This window comes from Chrysemys picta, chromosome 3, assembly GCF_011386835.1.
Source record: "Chrysemys picta bellii isolate R12L10 chromosome 3, ASM1138683v2, whole genome shotgun sequence".
Classification (NCBI taxonomy): Eukaryota; Metazoa; Chordata; order Testudines; family Emydidae; genus Chrysemys; species Chrysemys picta.
Window position 1 is genome coordinate 136,662,892 of NC_088793.1, and position 20,394 is coordinate 136,683,285.

The following is a 20,394-nucleotide window of genomic DNA, read 5'->3' on the forward strand; positions in this document are numbered from 1 at the left end:
TTTTACTTTTAGGTCATTATTTAGAGAGTGGCAAAAGAAAATAAATGACTTTTCTGGGGGCAGGGTTGTTTATTAAAAAAAACCCTTTTGTATAAATGAAATTGTACAAGCTGATAATTTGATAACATGAGAACTTTCATTGTGAAGAGTTTACCCCTGCTAACTGGATATTATCTAATTTTGAGAATCAGCTCTTGAATGTACATTAACAAATTAGCATAGCAGAATACCTGACTGCAGTGATCCAGTCCAACTGTATTACAGTGGAGATAGTTATGTGGAGCTTTCCTTAGAACCTGCTCACAGACTGCTGCTATTGCAGAATGCACAGCATGACAGCTCAGTGGCCTTCCACTATGAGCTGGTGACAGCTCTGAACTGCACTGGCTGCTTGTGATCCTGCACATGTTCCAGAATTTTAGATTGGACCTGTGTTTTATATATAGGGCTTTAAGTTTTACTTGAGGGACTGTCTGCTGTTCTGTATCTTGTACTGATAAGTATGATCACCAAGATTTTAATGCCTGACCATGCCACCTCTTGAAATAAGAAAGCCTGGGACTGGAATGCACACCAGAGTCATTATAGAATTCTTCTGTTGCCTTCTTAGTTTTGCAGAGTATTTTGGTTTTGGGGTGGTTGTTTTTTTGGGGGGGAGTTTTAGTATTAACCTGAGGCAAACAAAACTAGTGACAACTTCTGAAAATTTTAGGCCTATAGAAAATCTGGGAATTTAACCTTTATCTTCTGAGTCCCAGTGCAGAGCCATCACCACACGACCATCCTTCCAAATCCTGACTTTTCCCCCCCATTCAGCTCAACAGGAGATTGTAATAAACTAAGTGAGGCTATAATTCCTGAGCATTCCTCAGTCACTCATAGGTTTCCAAGGTGGCTGGAAATGAGTACATTGGTTTCCCCCTCATCTAGCACAGACTCAGAACACTAGGGAATTATTCTTCTAAAGAAAGAACGGTCACTATCTCTCCTATATAGTGGGTAGAAGAACGATGGCAACAAATGCTGCTAGTGCAGTCTGTTCCTGGTTTCTTCTGTATGCCCCCCTCAGGGGTTCCATATTAAGGGGGCTGATATAATTAGGATACCCTTCTCCACTCACCCTCAATTAACTGCTCTCCTTGGGCTGTTTCTTTCACACTGGCATAGGTATGAATAAATGATGATTTACCAAAAGGGATTTTATAATCCATTGCAGTCAACAATATATCCTATACAGTACAATATATTGATAGTCTCCAAAATCTGATTTTGGTCAGCTTGCATGCTAAAATTCACATTACAAGGAGTTCTTGGAACTGTCATAAAGTCTGCTTTTTTTCTGCCATTCCACGTGGAAACACAATGCCCAATAGTCTTACTGTGCAAAAAGTCTGTAGAAACATCAAAACTAGACAAGGAGTAAATCATAGAGAACTAAATTCTAATGTTTATATCTGCAAGAATGGGCATAAAATGGTAGGTATAAAGTTAAAGGCTTTATAGTTAAAGACTATAGTTTAAGGCTTAAAGTTAAAGACTCCTTTAAAAATTGGGATATATTTATTTAATCCTTGCCATCCTATAAAACTTCATTTAATCAACAATGTCATTGTTTGAACTTTTGCTATCTATAATCCCTCTCCAAATACTTAAAGACCTACATTTCTGGGTTGGTTTGGTTGTTTTTATAAAAACCCAAATCACATTTTGGAAGAAAGTTGATCTCAGCAGTGATACCAATAACTTCAGGAGAGGTTTTTTTTAGCATTCAATATGTCAGTTGATTTCTACTAATTTGTGGATTCCTGCTACATCACTGAATATTTTTATTTAACTGCATAAGTTGCATCACTGTCAATATACATTTTTAGGCCCTGGCTTCAAATAAGCATGAAATCAAAAACTTACAAAATACAAGCAATGGACTCCTCTGTTTGTTAGTGTCTTTCATGTCTAACCTTGGTGGATAATATATTCACATGAGTATCAGCATAATCATCTGCTTGCCCTCTTAAAACACTAAGGATTCCAAAAAAAAAAAAGAAAAAAAAAAAAAAAGAAAAAAAAATTGCATATATCTTCACTCTCTCTTCTCTCAAATGATATAGGTAAGGTGATTCCCCTGCTAATAACTCTGTCTAGATAATGTTACGTGCACAGTGTTTTGAGAGAGAAGTACCATGAGCAGATGTGAGAGATGCTAAATAGTAAAATGTAAGGTTATGTTGAGATTAGGTTAAACTGCAGTTAGAATGCTCTAGGGAACAGCATTTGGGTCAAATTTCTGGTTTCCCTTGGCAAGTGTGTAAGGTTTGTTGGAAGGATTTATAAACGTTGACCTCCCCCCCCACACACATACATACACACGAAGTACTGTATACCTAAAAATGTCCCTGACTTCAGGAATCTTTTCATATTTGGAAGCATTGTGATTATTTTCCAGTCAGTAAAGAAAAAGACCTTTATTGGGACACCACAGAAACATGTGCAAGTCTATCTTTTGACCTTTGGTGTGTGTAGGTACTGTCATGAATATGGTACCTGGGCACACATGCATATGGAATCCATTATCTGCTCCACTGTTATGCACCTGTCTGATGCTGAGACATATAAAAAAGAATCTTGATTTCTGAACTATTGGAGTGGAGGATTCTTCTAAAATTCAATGTGTTGCTAGCTCAAAAAACAAGAACCTCTGCGCTCATAAATGGCACATACTAGATATCAGCTTTTTTTAAGGGAGCTCAAAAGTGCTTCACAAATATTAGCTGATTGTAAGCCATGATGACTTTTGATGCCCTTCTCCCCTCCCAAACCAAGCATTAGAAATAGATGTTCCCCAGTCATACAGAACCAACTTCCCCTCTGGGTAGTCTCACCTTAATGTAAGAATCTTCTTAGACTGCTAAACCACAGTGATATTGTCAGAGAGAGAGAGCACCTACTATAACTCATGGGAGAGTTGTGAGAATTAGTTAGTGCTTATGCTCCTGAAAATAAGGGCTAAGTATCATCTTCATTGTTAATCTCAGAGTGTACCAAGCAGGAGTGTCTTTTCTTTTGCTTTCCTGTTTACAGCATTACAGTGCCCTGCTGACATGCGAGCGGAATATTTGTGTTTTCCTCTGCACTTGAGAATTGGAAAATAATTTGTTGCGAATTAGCCATAAAAGTACACTATGACCAACTGACAGAAAGCATATGAAAAGACCCTTCATTCTGGCTTTGCACTTATAAAATCAAGCAACCCCATGCATGTTTTTTAGAAGGAAAGATGTGGTCTGGAGAAGGCTTGGGATTTCAATCATCTGTGTTAAACACAGACACTTTCCCTTTCCCTTTCCTACTTAGGTGGTTGCTAATTAACTCTTGGTGCATTGCCTGTCTCAGGTTCATTACTTATATTGTGTTAGTGATAGGTTCCCTGAGATGTTACAGAATACTTCTGGGATAGCAAACAGCTGGAGTGCAATCAGAATTCACTCTACAGAATATATTCTGATTTACACTGGCCTACATGATCCAGTCAGCTGTGAGGAGGAGAAAAAAAAAAGTGGAAATCTTACAGAAAAGCTCTGTGTAGGGCGGGAGGTGAAACTATCAAAAGACAATTCACCTGCCTTTCTCCTGCTCCATAAAATAGTCTGCACAGATAGAAAGGGAGCATAGGTCTTTGGGGGGAGGGGCAGGTGACAAAATCCCCTGTTTTCCCTCTCTTGTTTGAATTCTGTAATTAAAAAACAGACATAAACATTATTATAAATGCTGCTTGAAGCAGTATTAAATCATTGTATTTGTTATGTGGTCCTCAGAGGAGGGCACAATGCCAGCAGTCAATGGTAACACAACCAAATCTCAGCTATTCTTCCACAGTTGAGGTTGGAGCCTTGAATGAGATTGAGGGAGAGACACCCTCCAACCCCACCTCGGCAGAGATCGATAGTGTTAGGGCCAGGATTTCTTGAAGATTCTTAGATCTGGTGGCTTCCCGCCCACCCCTCCTCCTTCTTTGTTTGGATCTTGCTGCTCTGCATCCTGGGCAGTCTTGCAGGGGGAAATGCATTTTAATGGCTTCCCTTGAAAAACGATAGTTCTTGAATTAATGTTCACCATTTCATGCATTTTTTGCAATGAAAGGAACCTCCCACATAACTCCTGTTTCTGAGCTGTGCCAGTATTTGTCTTGAATGAAACTATTTGTAACTTTATTGATGAAGACCTGTTACAATGCTAGCAGTTCTCAAAGGGGGAGTATTGGGCAGCAAGGGGAAGTCTTGGAATACTACACTGTAAAGACCATGATCTTGCAAGGGCTTGAGCATATTGTAACTTTACACACAAGTATTCCCATTGACTTCAATAGGACTACTCACTGTGAATAAAGTTAAGCACGTGCATAAGTGTTTGCAGGATCGGGGCCTTGGGTAGGAGTGAGCACCTCAGAACAAGATCAATAAAACCCTTAGTTAATTCTGTGATAATCTCATTTTATTCTTGTTAACATTCTATTTCAGTCTTTAAATCATTGCATCATTTGCTTCTTGTTCAAGTGAAACTGTAAAACTATTTTTAATCCTGTGAAATGCTAGATCCCGGCTGCTGTTCAAAAACAAATGGAAGAGTTCAGTTTCTGTTCAACTATGAATACCAGTGGTTAAGTTAGTTGTGCATTGTTCACCAAAGATGGAAAGTGTCATATAAGGGCTAAATTGTTAGTATTTTACCTCAAAAGTAAACTTAACAAAATTGTGTACATTTTAGTTCTATAAATATCAAAAGCTTTTAGATACTGGAAAGGAGGTCAAAGGGCCTTAAAAATGTAAGAAAGACCTGGTTTCAATACTTAGCTGTGCCACAGACTTCCTGTGTAACCTTGGGCAAATCACTTATATTCCTCAAAGGTGTTTCAATGATTTCAAGGAGAGTTAAATACATAAATACCATTGGGTCTTAGTCTTCATATGCAATGAATGTTTAAAAAAGTGCAAAGAGACCCTCTAATGAAACTTGCCAAATATTTACTATTACAGCCAGCGGCTGTTCACCTTGAAAATCAATTAAAATATCATCTGTTTTAAACTCTGCATTTTACCAGATCTGAATAATTGGGTGAAGTTGTGGAGTTAAAATACTTTGGATCTCTTAAATGCTTGGGCTTTATGCTGAGCAATATAATTTGCCACTCACATTTACCTGGATGATGCTGTGAGAGTTTCTTCATCACTGTATCATCATTTATAGCTGGTCGATTACCTTCCATTTCTTCATACTCTGAGACTGGTGATCAGACTAGAAAAGTATCTCCAATTTTTTGGACAAGGGTTCTCACTTCTTGGTCACCTGGTTTTGAAAAGAGGACTGTGATTTACAGAGGAAGGTGAAAAAGGGAAAATGTTTTCCTTGTCCTGCTTTTGAAATCATTGAAAAGCAATTCTGGAACATGACAGGTGATTAAAAATGCTTTACTATGAGCTACTCAATCATGTCAGAGCCATTGATCTAGCTTTCACTGCAGTGATATTCTATTTTTCAGGTCTTGCATAAGGGTTTCTTTCTGCAATAGGATAAATTGCATTAAGCATTCATTCCGTGGTTTGCAGAAATCTTATGACATGTTGGAGTTGCATAATGATGCATTAAATATGTACCTTTTACAGTCTGCCTAATGCAGAAGTGTCCTGATGGGACTGAATCTCTTTCAAACCATGCCAACATTTACATGCTAAAAAGAAAGTACCCTACAGCTGAATAGTATGTTGTGGTGTCCTATTGAATATAACATTTGTTATCTGAATAGCACATGTACACACACACATACACACACACACACTTGGCAACAATTAATAATTGGGGAGCTCTGTGTTGATTTCTTTCTTGGACTTCTAGACTGGCACTGGGAGTCTCTATAACTCATTAAAATTGTTTTCTTCATTTTGTATGCCTCATTCAATTTTTTGTACCTTATTTGGGGTTTGGGATATGCACTTTATAGCCTCTTCCAGGAACTCTGCATGTAGGCCTAGTATCTAGAAGATAAGACTCTTTTCTCTGCTTCTAGAAACATGCAAACTTCTTTCTGTCCTACGGAGATGTCCCCAGTTTTCCAAGCAGAAAACAATGCCCTACAGCTATTATACAATTGACAAATGTCTGTGCTGTATTCTCTGCTCACCAACAAAATATTTTAACTATGATCCCAGGGGGGAAAAAAAGACAGTCCCCATAAAGTTTAAGTTTCTAGATGTTTAGCAGCTCAAAAGTCTTTCACTATCATTTCAAATGCTTGTAATTGCTGTGCCACAGCTGATCCACCCTTCATTCATTATGCTTGCCCAATGTGTTTTCAAAATTTCACTTTTTTAGCATCTGGACAATGTTTTCTGACACCAGTTAATTGATTCCACTTATCATTATGTGAAGAAGGATGACTTGGTAGCAATTTTGCAGTTCAAATGACAAGGAAATGTATTTTTTAAATAGTTTACAAAGGGAAGGAAAGTGAGGAAATGCAAAAGAAAAGGAATGAAATGTGGGGCACTAAGAAACAGGTTGAGGTGAAAGTGGTAGAAAAGGCAGAATAAGATATAGGGGTAAGGGAATCCATAGAGAAGATGAGTTAGAGAAGAAATGAAGTTATAAAGGAAATAATAGCTTCTAGAAACATTGTACATTAATTTATGTGATCCTGATATGGGGACGGACAGTCTGGTGACTAAAACACAGGACTTGGAAGTCAGTAGCTCTAGGTTCTATAACTGTCTCTCCTTTTTGAAGCAACAGAGAGTCCTGTGGCACCTTTAAGACTAACAGATGTATTGGAGCATAAGCTTTCGTGGGTGAATACCCACTTCGTCAGATGCGTCTGACGAAGTGGGTATTCACCCACGAAAGCTTATGCTCCAATACATCTGATAGTCTTAAAGGTGCCACAGGACTCTATGTTGCTTTTTACAGATCCAGACTAACACGGCTACCCCTCTTATACTTGTCTCCTTTTTGAGTTTGAGCAAGACAACCTCACCTCGTGTTAGCTCAGTGTCCCCATCTATAAAAATGGGAATAATACTTACCTTACAGGAGTGTTGAGATGATTTATTAATTATTTATAAAGTTACTTTTTATACAAGACCTGATACAAAAAGTAGTTTCTGGGATCTTTGATTTTTATGTGCATACATTTGCTTTAAAAGCGTAGTTTGCATGACTCAAGGTTAAATGTATTTATGTTACAGACCGTGTATTAAGCAACATAGCCCTGATATATAAACTATACATATGGGCCTAAAAGCAAGATAAATTCACTGTTAATACCAAACTAACTTCAACTTGCTTGAGATGTTAAACATTGTGTTTCATATGATACATGCTAGAAAAGGAATGAAATGTGGGGCACTAAGAAACAGGTTGAGGTGAATGCAGAGAGCCCATTTCTGCCCTGCAATTCAGAAATCAGTGTAGTATTTGACCCTGAACCTCTAACACTATGTTCTGACTATGATTGGGTAAAGGCACTAAATAACTGTCAATTATTATTAAAGCATTAAGACACTCCACGATGTATTTTATTGGCCCATTAATATATGTCTCAAGTGTCTGAAGATACTTGGCTTGTGGCCTTGTGCCTTGCATGTACTAATGGACAGTATGTATTACTGGACAAATAAGACACACCCTGTTGTATCTTACTGCCATAGCAACTTCAGTTTAAGTAATCTATAGAGCCTAGTTAGAGAGTGTTTTAATTCTGAACTTCCTTCCTACTGAAACAATTTTAGGGTGTAATTTGTTTGTCTTTCATTGCAGAGTTAATCAATTAAGGATGTTATTAGATTGTAAGATGATATAACATGCTAGCATGTCTATTTGTAAGGTCTTTTAAAAATGTAGATTTTTTACCTAATACACAATATTGGTTCCTTTCAACTTGTTATAATTGGTAATAACTATATGTATATCCATATTTGACTCCTTGTGGCATTATAAGCTATCATGTTCATCTGAAAGATGGAGACTGTTTAAAAGAATCTTTGACCAAAATAATAGGTATTGAACCCATATTGCTTTATTCCATAGTAAGGAGTATATGATATATCGGGGTGGGCAAACTTTTTGGCCCGAGGGCCACAACTGGTATGGAAATTGTATGGCGGGCCATGACTGCTCACGAAATTTGGGGGGGGGGGGAGGTCTCCGGCTGGGATGAGGGGTTGGGGGTGCCAGGAGGGTGCTCTGGACTGGGACTGAGGAGTTCAGAGGGAGGGTGGGGAATCAGGGCTGGGGCAGGGGGTTGGGGTGCAGGAGGGGTTCAGGGGTGCAGACTGTTGGTGGCGCTTACTTCAAGCAGCTCCAAGAAGCAGCGATATGTCCCCGCTTCTACGCAGAGGCGTGGTCAGGCAGCTCTGCACACCACTGTGTTCACAGGTTCCGCCCCTGCAGCTCTCATGGGCCATGGTTCCCGGCCAATGGGTGCTGCAGGGGCAGCATGAGGAGCCCCTTGGCTGCCCCTATGAATAGGAGCCAGAAGGGGGACATGCCACTGCTTCTGGGAGCCATATGGAGTGAGGCAAGCCCTCCACCCCACTCCCCAGCTGGAGCACCAGAGTGGGGCAAGCCCCAGACCTCACTCACTGGCAGGAGCTCAAGGGCCAGATTAAAACATCTGGAGGGCCGGATGTGGCCCCTGAACTGTAGTTTGCCCACCCCTGTGATATATGAATAGATGTTTGTTATGAATTTATGATATTATAAGAGGTGTATTTAGTATGTAATAGAAAATAAGCTACTATACTTACGCAGTACCCAATCTTCAACCAGTATCTATTCATGTATTTTAATTTAAAAAATTAAAAGGCCAATGAGAAAGAAAGACAGAAAGAAAAAAACACCTTAGTATGGATTAGTGGAATATTTTCCTATGTCATTTCACTTTACACAAGTCATTTTTATTGTTTTATTTGTTTGATATGATGAAAAACCTCAAATCAAAATGTTGTTGATTTTATCTTTGGGTACTTTTGTACTCTGTAATGATAGAGTGACTATTTGGTAAATGTATTAAAATATCCTCTGGGAATGATACGTTGTGATACCAACTTTATATATATATAATAAAAACACTGTGCAGTTGGAGGGCTGTAAATGCTGCTTATTGCACTAATCACCATAATCTCACATGTTCTCCCATCCTCTCTGTTTGATGTATTCAGCTTTTGTCAGTTGAGGTATACTTGCATTTAAACTGGTTAGGGCAATGTATGGGGTGCGTGTGTGGAGTACTTAGCACATTGGGCTGGATCCCTTATTTGGGGCCTCGATGTGCTACTGTGGTAGGACAGAAACAACAAGGAGTCCAGTGGCATCTTAGACTAACAGATTTATTTGGACATAAGCTTTCGTGGGTAAAAAACCCACTTCTTCAGATGTGCTAGGACACTAAACAACAGAACTGGAATCGGAATGGGAATCAACAGACTTTCAATAGAATAGGAATAGAAAGGAAAGGAACAAGATGCAGTTGGAATGGAATAATAATGGAGTAGAATGGACATGAAATAGAACTGAATGGAAGAAAGGAGTAATACAATTGAATGGAGTGTATGTAGCATGTGGAATGGAACTGGAACAAATTAAAATCAGAATAATGGGAGCAGGTGGGCATAGAGTGAATTTGGGATAAAGGAGTTAGAAATAGCATTGGATAAAACAGACCTGGAGTAGAAAAGAACAGAAAAGAGGAGAGCAAAGGTTGGAGTGCGATTGACATCGACCAGGAAGTGAGTATAAAGCAAAAGAATGGCCCTGGAATACCTGGAGCACCCTGGAATGGGGGAAAAGGGAAGGAGAGGGGAAGGAGAACAGCGGTGGAAATAACTGGAGTGGAGCTGCACGGGGCCGTGGCACAGCTAGCCAGGGGACTGGCGTGGAGCGCAGCAGGTGAGCGGACAGGGGGGAAAAAAACTAGATTGGAGCTGGAGTGCAAGGGACTGGGCTAGATTGCAGTGGGCAGGAGCCCAAGCGTGGGGAGTGAAGCTGGAACTGCCGGGTGCGGGACCCCGCAACTGAAGGCGCGCAGCGCTAGCGGGCGCCCCTATAATAAAGAATCCCTAGGCGAGGCCGGCGGTGGGCGTGAGCGGTTCCAGTGAGGTCAGCGGCGGGCGAGCCAATGAGCGGAGTGTCTGGGAGCTGCCGGAGCTCTGGGTCCCGGCGCGGCGCGGTGCGGCTCGGCGGCGGGAGGGGGGAAGCTGCTGAAGCGGCAGCTCAAGACATTCCGGCACTAGGCAGAGCACCGGTGGTTTCGCGGCGAGGAGGGGCTGCAGCGGGGCGCCCGGCTCGGAGCGCGGGAGAAGAAAGTGAGGGACCGGAGGAGGCGCTGCCGCTGCCCTGGCACTGGTGCTGCTCCAGCTCTCCGGACGGTGGGGTGCGAAGTGCCCCCTGAGCAGCGCCGCCCGCAGGGGGATGTACCGGCCGCTTGGTCTCCGTTCCCCGTGGGGAGCCGGATCCTAGGTCGCGCCGGACTACCGGGAACCAGCAGGAGCTGGGATCCCTGGCGCTGCGGGGGAGGAGGAGGTCGCTCATCAGAGGCACCTGGGCAGCCAGGTAAGAGCGGACCCCGCGCGCTCTTGTTCAGAAGTGGCAGCGGAGAGAGCCCGGGGGCGCCGCGCGGATTACCCCCCTGGGCGAAAGTTTTTGGTAAAGTCATTTTGGGGGGGAGGAGGAGTGGGGGGCTTTGGGAAGAGGGGGACAGGGCAAGTCGAGGAAGGAACCGGGGTTTGTCCTGTGGCTGCTGCTGCGAGCCCCCCGCTCTGCCCCTGGGGCTGGGGACTAGGAACTTGAGAGGGGAAAAGTGGTGTCGATGTGAGCGCGAGTAGCGCCATAGAAGGGAGCTCCAGGCTTTCCATCACAGCGCTGACTGCTGGGAGGAGGCGTGGGGGTGTTCTCCGAGGGGTGATGGGGGGACGGACTAGCTGTTGTTTGCCTTAGAGACTATTGCATCGCCCTCCTGTCCCTGCTGCCCACCCAGTCTGATCCCCCCCGGGCAGCGTGTGAGCGCATCCAGCTCCAGGCTTTTGCACTTGCACACCTAGGTCAACGCGCTGGGGGGGGGAGGGACGTGTCCCTGGGTCTCTGGGCAATATGATTCAAGTGCGGGGCAGAGGCTTTGCCTCGCTTTTGTTGGATACTACATCCCAAAGGTCCGCGGGGGCTGAACTGCATCCCAATCAGACACCTGGCAAAATCTGGCTAGGAGTTGATTCAAAGCAGTAACGTTCATGTGGGTGCCCCTCTAAAAACGCCTGTACAGAGATGTCAAATTCTCCCTAAAAAACCCACGGCAGGGATCTTACTTACGGTGCCCTGTCTGATCCTCGTTAAGTGGCGCCGGTACGTGTATGTAGCTTTCCTCCTTTGCAGAACTAAACGGTCACCATTGGCTGTGGAAACGTATAGGTCGAGGTGACCCGCGAATGATGGTGACTAATTCGCTGGAGAGGTTATTGTTTGGGGCTTTGAGGACAGCCGCACCCGCCTTTCAAATATCCTCTATGTCAGAGTCTCTCCCCTAGTTGCAGAAGCGCAACCTGTGCTTACCCTGGCAGTGACTGGGTGGTTAGTATATAATTCTTTCAGGGATTTATGAAGGGCTCAGGCGCACTACGGATTACTCGTGTCGTCTGACATCGTCAGCGGCGAACTGGTCTTTAAATATTGTTCTCTTCGATGATTATTCTCATTCTACGAATTTACCCCCATTCTGCTTTTCATCCGCGTCTTTTTAAGTCCAGGTTTTCAGGGAAATTAAGTTCCGGGAGATTTGTGGGCAGCGTGTGTTGTGCCAAATATAATATCAACACTGCAAGTGTTTAAAATAGAGCCCAAGTATTTACTTTTACAAAGTGTAGCTCACCGTGAGAACTGAATAGTGTTTAAATCTATGAGCACAGAAACCCAAATACGTTAATATACACTGGGCTATATATCTCACCGTGCTAGTTTCTCTACTGACCGAAAGAGTTCTCATTGCCTGATATTACTTTGTCTCATTTTCTGTCCCTCTTTTGTAAAGCACAAATCCAAATCGTTATCTGTATTCACCATATATAGAAGTAGCCACAGACACATAAGATACAACCTCAAATGCTGCTTAAAAATATTCAATAATGGAAAAACTAGAATGGCTGTCCGTGAGTGTGTTGTGGGGGTCTAACACGGCTGCTACTCTGAAACCTTTCATTTTGATGGAGTCTGGTTTTTACATATTGTTTTGCGATCTCACCCTGTGTCTACCTCAATGCTCATCACTTCTTTAGACATCAAAGGCAGTGACTAATGTACTGTGGTCTGATTTTGTTTGCATCTGTATGTTTAATCAGACATAATGTTTAGTTTGCTTAAATTGTGTTGGAACTGAACTACAGTATGAATTACTGATATTTCCATAATGGAAGCCAATGTTGTAGCTTTCAAAAAAAATTGCCTCGGGATTCAAGAATACTGGTTACTCATACAGTAGCAATTCTTAGTGGCATGGAAGTAGTGTTTCAGGATTTTCTGATGTATTGTACTGAAATGTTTATTTTCCCTTTTAAAGGGAATATATAAATCTCAATATGAACTGTTACTTAAGTTTTTTGGTTACCTTGTAGTTTGTGATATATATAAAATGTAGTTCTTACAGTTCTTGATGTCATTCAATAAAAACAATGTATGTTGACTCCAGTATTGTACCATTGTTAACTGGGTAACTTGGATTTTCTTTGAAGAATTAGTTAAGTTGAACTGAAATATTGAAACTCATTCAAAACAGGTTAGGAGGATATTAAAATCTTATTGGATGATAGTAGCAAACTAACAATATAATCCTAGCAAATACTAATTTAACATATTTGGTTTGCTTCCAGCTACTGAGATTTCATCACTGCAGGTGGCAACTTTTATGCATCCCATTTCGGTTATGCTTTTTAAGCTTAATGCCCTTTGGCACCCCACCCTGAAATTCAATTTTATGTTCTTTCATATTGGATCAGGCTTGGGCAATATTTGGCTGGTGTCTAGGCAAGTTGGTTTTGATTTTGAAATAATGTATCCTAATTTACAATAGAAAATGTTGTAACATGTACATTCAGAAACATGGATATTATTTTCAGACAGATGGATATTAACTCAGCTCCTTCCAGAATATTTATTTTGTATAAAATAACATCCAAATGCAATCTGTTGTATTGCATGGAACTGAAATTTCATGTTGTTCTACTATATAGACAACTTGTTGGAGATAGAATATGTATTCTACAGTATTATTCCGAGAACCAAGCATGATCGTATGATTGAAAATTGCAAGTAAAGTGTTAACACATCTGATAAACTTTAGTTCTAGGAATAAGTATTGAAGATTCATTCACCTTGGGCCAGGGCCAGCTCCAGGCACCAGCTCAGCAAGCAGGTGCTTGGGGCGGCCAAGGGGAAGGGGCGGCACGTCGGGCTTTTCGGACACAATCCGGCGGCGGGTCCCTCTCGGAGGGAAGGATCTGCCGCCGAATTGCCGCTGAAGAAGAAAGCAGCGTGGTGGAGCTGCTGCCGATCGCGGCTTTCCCCCGCCACTTGGGGCGGCAAAAACCCTGGAGCCGGCCCTGCCTTGGGCAATACTTCCAAGCAGATAAACTTTTCATCTATGAAACTCTTTTCTAGTTTTAAAGAAACAATTGTAACTTTAGAAGCATTCTGGCTCCCTTTAATTACAACTGAATTTTTTGTACTAGCCTGATCTATTATAAGCATTGGCAGAACCAAACTTGGGACCTAATCCTGAAATGATTATTCAGACAAAATTTTCAGTGATGAAAATTGAAGTTTCACTGGAATAACTATTATATGATTGAGACCTTTATGCTCAGTGGTTCTCAGATTGTGGCGTGTGGACATTTGGTGGCTAGTAGTGCACTTGCTGAATAGAACTGGCTAATCATGTGGTGCTTTCCCTCCTTGTTTCCAGCAGATAAATTGCATTGAAAGACATCTTACAAACACACTATTACTTTTCACTTAGGCAATTGCTGTAATAGTCACAATGATGTTATGTGATTGTAAATGTGAGGGAAGGTGTCTACAAGGCAACTATATTAAGATGTAGTTAACTCTATGAAAGAGCTTGAGAACCCCATCACTAGATCCAAAGTGACCTGACTGGCTTTAAGATCATGACTACTAAGAAAAAATGACCCATTTGCAATAAAAATGGCTTGTGTTCTGAGCAGATTACTTAAGGATGAGATAAGTGATCTGCGAGGCATATGATCGTGATAGAGGCCCTAATCTCTGTGTGAAAATAAACTGATGCTATCTTTAATTATATAATTTAATTAAAATAGTAGCTTGCTATTTGTTACTGCTGTTACCAGTGATATTAGTAATAACCTTTTAGCTAGTGAATAGTTTGTAATGTGTTCGTGCTGTAAAATAGGGAGTAATTTGAATAAGAAAAACTGTTCTTGAAGGGTGTATCATTCTACCACCACAGGTATCTCAAATATAGCCATGTTATATGCTGATTGAAATTCATGAAGACTTTTGAATATATGATACATATACATATAAACTTTGTATTCATGAAGTGAAAACTAATAACACTGCCTGTAGCTCATAGCTGTGCAAGTTTTTCTAAACATCTCTGCTAATTTTATTCCTGACTTGATCTATCCTGATTTGATCTATCCAATATTGTTTTCTGTTCTGTTCAAAAGTGTTGGTTGTATCAAACTGTATGGTGGTTGTGCTGTGGACCAGGGTCCAGCGAAGTGTTTAATGATCTTATTCTACTTTAACCAAAAAAGAGTGCTTCAACAAAGGGACTAGAAGAGAGAGGTTAGCCCTACCTCTCTATATGCTGAGTAATAATACTATATAATAAGCTCTACACATTCTGAATATTATAGAACACAAACTGAAATAAGTGATTTATTTTATTTTTTTAGTAGGAATTATGCATGCCACACTCACAGGAGCATAGACTACTCCAGCATGATTTTGTTTTTAATAGGGAGGAAAAATAAATGCATCATTTTTAATTGCTTTTTTGGACACAATAATGGCTTGTAGATTCCGTAAGTGGAGGGTCAGACCATGCCTTACTGAGTATAAATCGGTACAACTATTCTCCCAAAGTAGCCAGTGTGTATGAAAATGAGGAGGTGTGATGTTATTCTGAGTTTGCTGATTCATGCTGTCAGGGAGGTGGCGCTAGTTGGTGTAAAAGAGGGTGGATGACAACTTTGCTTGTCTTGCGTTTAAAAAATGTGAAGGGGGGGGGAAGCTATATCACTACCAAAATTGAAACTATAATAATATATAGTAGAAAATGTAAATATTTAATCATTCGGGAAATAGAGGGAGTTTAGTTCTCCTTTAATTAAAATCCTCAATGCAGTCTTATCTACAGAGTCACTACTACTACTTCCATAATATAGATATTTTATATGAGCACAAATTTTAATGCTAACAGGAAATTGTCACTAACTGATTAGTGGATTTAATAATGGATTTAATAGAGGCTCAACCCTGTAAGCAAAATGCCAGGAGGAGTTCTTGCAAGCAGGCATAGTTTCACTGAACAGATTAATGAGATTATGCCTGGTAGAAAGCGTTTCTTGGACTGGGCCCTGACAGCCAGATTTTTAAATGTATATAGGGTCCAAAAGATGTAGATAAGCACCTCGTGGGTTTTTCAAAAGCATCTCAGCATCTAACTCCTATTAATTGTTCATCTTTACAATGCCTTTCTTGAGTAGCAGGTGTTTAGCACTGTTGAAGAGGTTTTGTGCTTTAAAATGCACCCTCTTTAAAAGCCATGGGAGAGGGGTCAGGTTCTGGGGGAATAATCTCATTAAAGAGTCTATGCTGGTATTTCCACCACATAATTCTGATGGGGAGGCAGGGTTCCCCACCCTGCCTACAGAAAGCTGTCTAATCCCAGGATCTGCATCAGGCTGGGCATTCTGTGCAGAGGCCCTGTCTCTCTCAGGTGTCTCTGGCTCCCTGTGTAGGCTCTCCACTACTCTGGTACCTGGCATCACAGCTGCTATCAGGGAGTTTGCATTGGCCTCTGGAGCCGTGGGGTGGTCTAGGAAGAATCTTTACGGATAGGGTCTGCAGAGCCAGAGGGTGGACAGTGTGCCACCTCCTTGTCTTGCAGTCTCCCTACATACATGTTTCCTAGCCTACTAGTCTTCATCCAAACCATGTAGAGAGGGCGCTGCAAGATTCTGGTTGTGGTATGGGAAGGTGCAATGGAGGTGGCAGCATCTTTCTTTTCACATGAAGAGCTCAGGAGGGAGAGATCCACCAGTGCAGGACCTTCCCTTTTCCCCACATGGAGATGTTAGGCAGTGATTCTCAACCAGGGGTCCGAAGCCCCCTGGGGGGGGCCATGAGCCGGTTTCAGGGGCTCTGCCAAGCAGGGCCAGCGTTAGACTTCCTGCGGCCCAGGGCACAAAGCCAAAGCCCCACCATATGCAGCTGAAGCCTGGGGCTCTGAGGCCCGCCACTCTGGGCTGCAGCCAAAGCCTGAGCAACTTAGCTTTGTGGGGCCCCCTGTGATATGGGGCCTGGGCCGTTGCCCTGCTTTCTACCCCCTAATGCTGGCCCTGGCTTTTATATGCAAAAAAACCAAATGTTGAATGTTGTGGTACATGTGGGCTGTGGAGTTTTTATAGCATGTTTGCGGGGGGGGGGGAGGAGGGAGGAGGGCGGGGCTCAGAACACCTAATCTAAGGAGTATGATCTAGCTCAGGAATTAACCTTAAAATTCCCGAGAGCAAATATATCTGCTGTATTGATGACTCTTTTGACAATTAATGTATAAGTCCTCATAAGTCATTCCCAACTTCAGCCCCAGCTTCTGAAACGAACACACTTAACATTTTTAAAATCTACCAACTCTTTTGGGATTTATTATTATGTTTTAAAAATACAAGGTTTTACATAAGTGGATGGAGAAATAAACAATTTGTAATCATATCATTTTTTATTGAATTACAGGCTTTGAAACATCAGAACAAACCGGGTGCAGGGAAGGGGGAAGAGCCTAAAATTCAAAATACTCCAGATAACTTTAATAGAATTACCGCAGAAAAGATCATTGTAGTGGTGCATTGTAGTATGGTATTTGCAGTTTCGGTGTATTCAAATACACATTAATTCTATGTTCTGTTTTAGTTTTTAAATTTCACATGTATTTATGATCAATTTTTGTAAAACAAACACATCCTATTAGGATTTTGTTTTATCTGACCTTGAGAGGTAGGTGGGTTGAGATACAAGCTGATGTGCGGGGATGTTAGGATTTAACTGTGTGCTACTGCTTGTTTGAAGGAGTGATCAGAATGTATTGTATTTTGGTTTTGCAATTTTAACTAATTTGCAGGGCATTCAGAGCTCGCCCAGGGGTGCTTTTTATTTATTCTAAATTGTAAGTAAATAATGAGTGTCTGCCATCCAGTGTTACATCTGAGACACTATGTTTTGAGTTTACAGGTTCTGCAGCATGTGGTTCATACATGCAAGGACACTTGTTGGACCTTTCATTCGTTATAAAACACTCAGAGAGCAAGCATAATGTACATAGGTGTCTTTTGAGCTTGCTTGATGGTGTGAGAGTAATAGCCTAGGCTGCAACCTTGCAAACAGTTAAGCATGTGCTTAACTTTACTCAAGTATTTGTAAGATTACCAGTAGCTCTAACCCTGGAAAATAAACAGTCCTCTTGGCTATTGCCCAGTAACAACAAAGGGAGGACCATGAGGGTAATATGTGACTTCAGGTTATCTGTTTTTACAAAAGTAAAAGCCTATTAGAAACTATAGGGCTCCCCTCCCATATTACCAAAATAAAAAACAATCTTTAAAAAAAAAAAGTCAGCAGGACCCTATCTAGCTCTAACCCTCATCAAAAGGATATCCATAAATATAATGAGAGATTACACTCTCTGTTCTTGCAGAACCTGAGACACAGTAGAAGACATATTTTTACCTTGCAATTATAATTTTTATCTTTGGGCATTAAGGTATCGACTCTCCTTTGCCAGACTGTTAATGAATTAAATCTGATTTTTGATGACACAACCTTGATCCTGCAAATAGATGCCCTAGCATGGACCTCCCTGCACCTGAGTGCAGTCTCATTTTCTTTTTGAGCAGAAGTGTTTAGCTAATTTTTTCATGCTTCTGTAGTAAAAAATCCATTGCTTCAGAAGTCTATATCTTTTTAAGCATCCTCAATCAATATCCCTTCCCGCTGATGTTAAATGCAGAGCCATAGTCAAAAGATTACTATATATTCTTTCCCTGGCACAGAGTTGGGAGGCAGAGACTCTCCTCATCCTGTGAAACAGATTATGGACCTTTCCTCCAATCCAGGAGGTTAGTTTGTATTATCTCCTTTCTGGGAATTCTTTGCAAGATTGGATCGGATGATCTGTTTCCCTACTCTGCCTCCAGCATTGACTGTGGAACTGTGGAAACCCTTTGTGGAGTGCAGAAAAGGTTGGCAGTAACTGAATCTGACACATGGAGTCTGCAGCAGACTCTTCTTTATCTTTGTGCTGGCTGGCTGCCAGCTTCTCACTCTACTCTCCCCATCTTAATAAACAGCGGAAGAAGGTACTAAGGAACAACACCCGTACTCTGCTTCAGTCACGGCAGCATCCTTTAGTGTAAGGCAGATGTGTGGGATACATATGCAAGGAGTGTGGAAGGCAGAATATTAGGAAGAGGTGTGAATGGCTATGGGAATATTGAAGAATTGAATGTTTTGGGTATGGTGGTGGACTGAAGAGACTTAGAGGCTAAATGGTTGTGGGGGCAGGGGTGAAAGTACTTTAAAGGACTTACTGGTACGCCGGAGTCCTGAGCGGGGTGTGGCCTCGACCGGAAGAGGCAGGGCCTTTCAAGATTTAAAGGCCCTGGGGCTCCGCCCAGGGCCTTTAAATCACCCCAGAGCTACCAGCTGCAGAGGCGGCTGGGAACCCCGGAGCTCAGGGGTAAATTAAACGGCCTGGGGCTCCCCGCAGCGGCCGGTGCCCCGGGCCCTTTAAATCATCGCAGGAGCCCTGCCGCCACTACCCCAGGGCGGCAGGGCTCGGGCTAGGGCTGAGGTAGCGGCTGCAGGGCTCTGGTGGTGATTTAAAGAACCCGGGGCTCCTGCCACCGTGGGGAGCCCCAGGACCTTTAAATCCCTGCCAGGGCCCCGGGGCTCCAGCAGCCGGGCTTGGGTGGGGATTTAAAGGGCCCAGTGATCCTGCCACTGCGGGGAGCTCCGGGACCTTTAAATCCCCGCCTGAGCCTGGCTGACGGAGCTCCGGTGGCAATTTAAAGGGCTCGGGGCTCCCTGCAGCGGCTGGAGCCCTGGGCCCTTTAAATCACCACTGGAGAAGCTGGTCCGGCATGGCATACCAGCTTACTTTCACCTCTGTGTGGGGGTGAAATGCTATAAGGTGCTGGTGGGAGTGGGAAAGCAGAGAGGGCTGTGGGCAGAGAAAGCATAAAATGCAAGAAAAGACTTCCCAGGGCTAAAAGTGAGAAGCCTAGCCTAAAGGGTAAAGGGGAGCCCTAAAGGGCATTTGGTGGGGATAGAGGGGAAACAGTACCTTAGGAGAGATATGGAGTAGGAGAGATGGGGTGAGCAGGGTAAGAAGGACACTGGCTGCTGAGGGAGGAAGAAATGAGGAGATCTAGGAGAGGAAGTGAGGGAAGCAGTAGATGGTGGGGGATGAGGAATGACCTTGTTGGTAGCTTTCATCAAATGCCATGTCTTGGGTGGATGTTGAACCTGATTCTCTATCAGTATTTTGGGGGACATAATTTAGATAAAAATTACTTCTTCTGGCCAGGCCCCTAAACTTGTGGTTGATCATCAGTAGAGACAAACATTTAAAATGAAAAACACCTGAATTTTATTGAGGAATATTCACACAACATAAGTGGTGACCTGACAACTTTTCTGAATGTTTCCCCTCTGATAGTCTACTACAGCCAACTCAGTAACAGCAAGGTTATTACTTCCCAGCCCTCAAAACTCCACCCATTCCAGCTATCAGTTAAGATTAACCCCCATCCTACTAAAGGGGTAGGCTCAGCCTATCAGATCTTGAAGAAATAACCCAACCAGCTCATTTATACATAGAACCCTGCACGGATACATAATTTGTATCCACATCTGATCTGCAATCCACAAATATGGTCTGTTGATATCTGCAGGTTTGCAGGGCTCTATCTCTACATTCAAAGTACATTACTAAAGGCTGCACTGAAGTTAACCACTGACATCCAGATTTTTTTTGGCAGGAGGTATGAAATTTCATAACTAGCTTCAGTGAAAAACGTACTGACAAACTTTTCCAGAAAC

The 20,394-nt window shown here is 42.2% G+C and overlaps 1 protein-coding gene across 2 annotated transcripts in view; it reads left to right on the forward strand.

Moving 5' to 3' along the window:
- Nucleotides 1-9,990: 9,990 nt before the first annotated feature.
- The window catches only part of CHRM3 (cholinergic receptor muscarinic 3), a 486,843-nt gene continuing 476,439 nt past the window's right edge, over nucleotides 9,991-20,394 (forward strand). Inside the window, exon 1 of one of the 2 annotated variants that reach the window (XM_005300507.4) lies at nucleotides 9,991-10,596. The gene's annotated coding sequence lies outside the window, so the exon portion shown is untranslated. The remainder of the gene's footprint in view (nucleotides 10,597-20,394) is intronic. The other variant, XM_065589089.1, reaches the window with a different exon arrangement.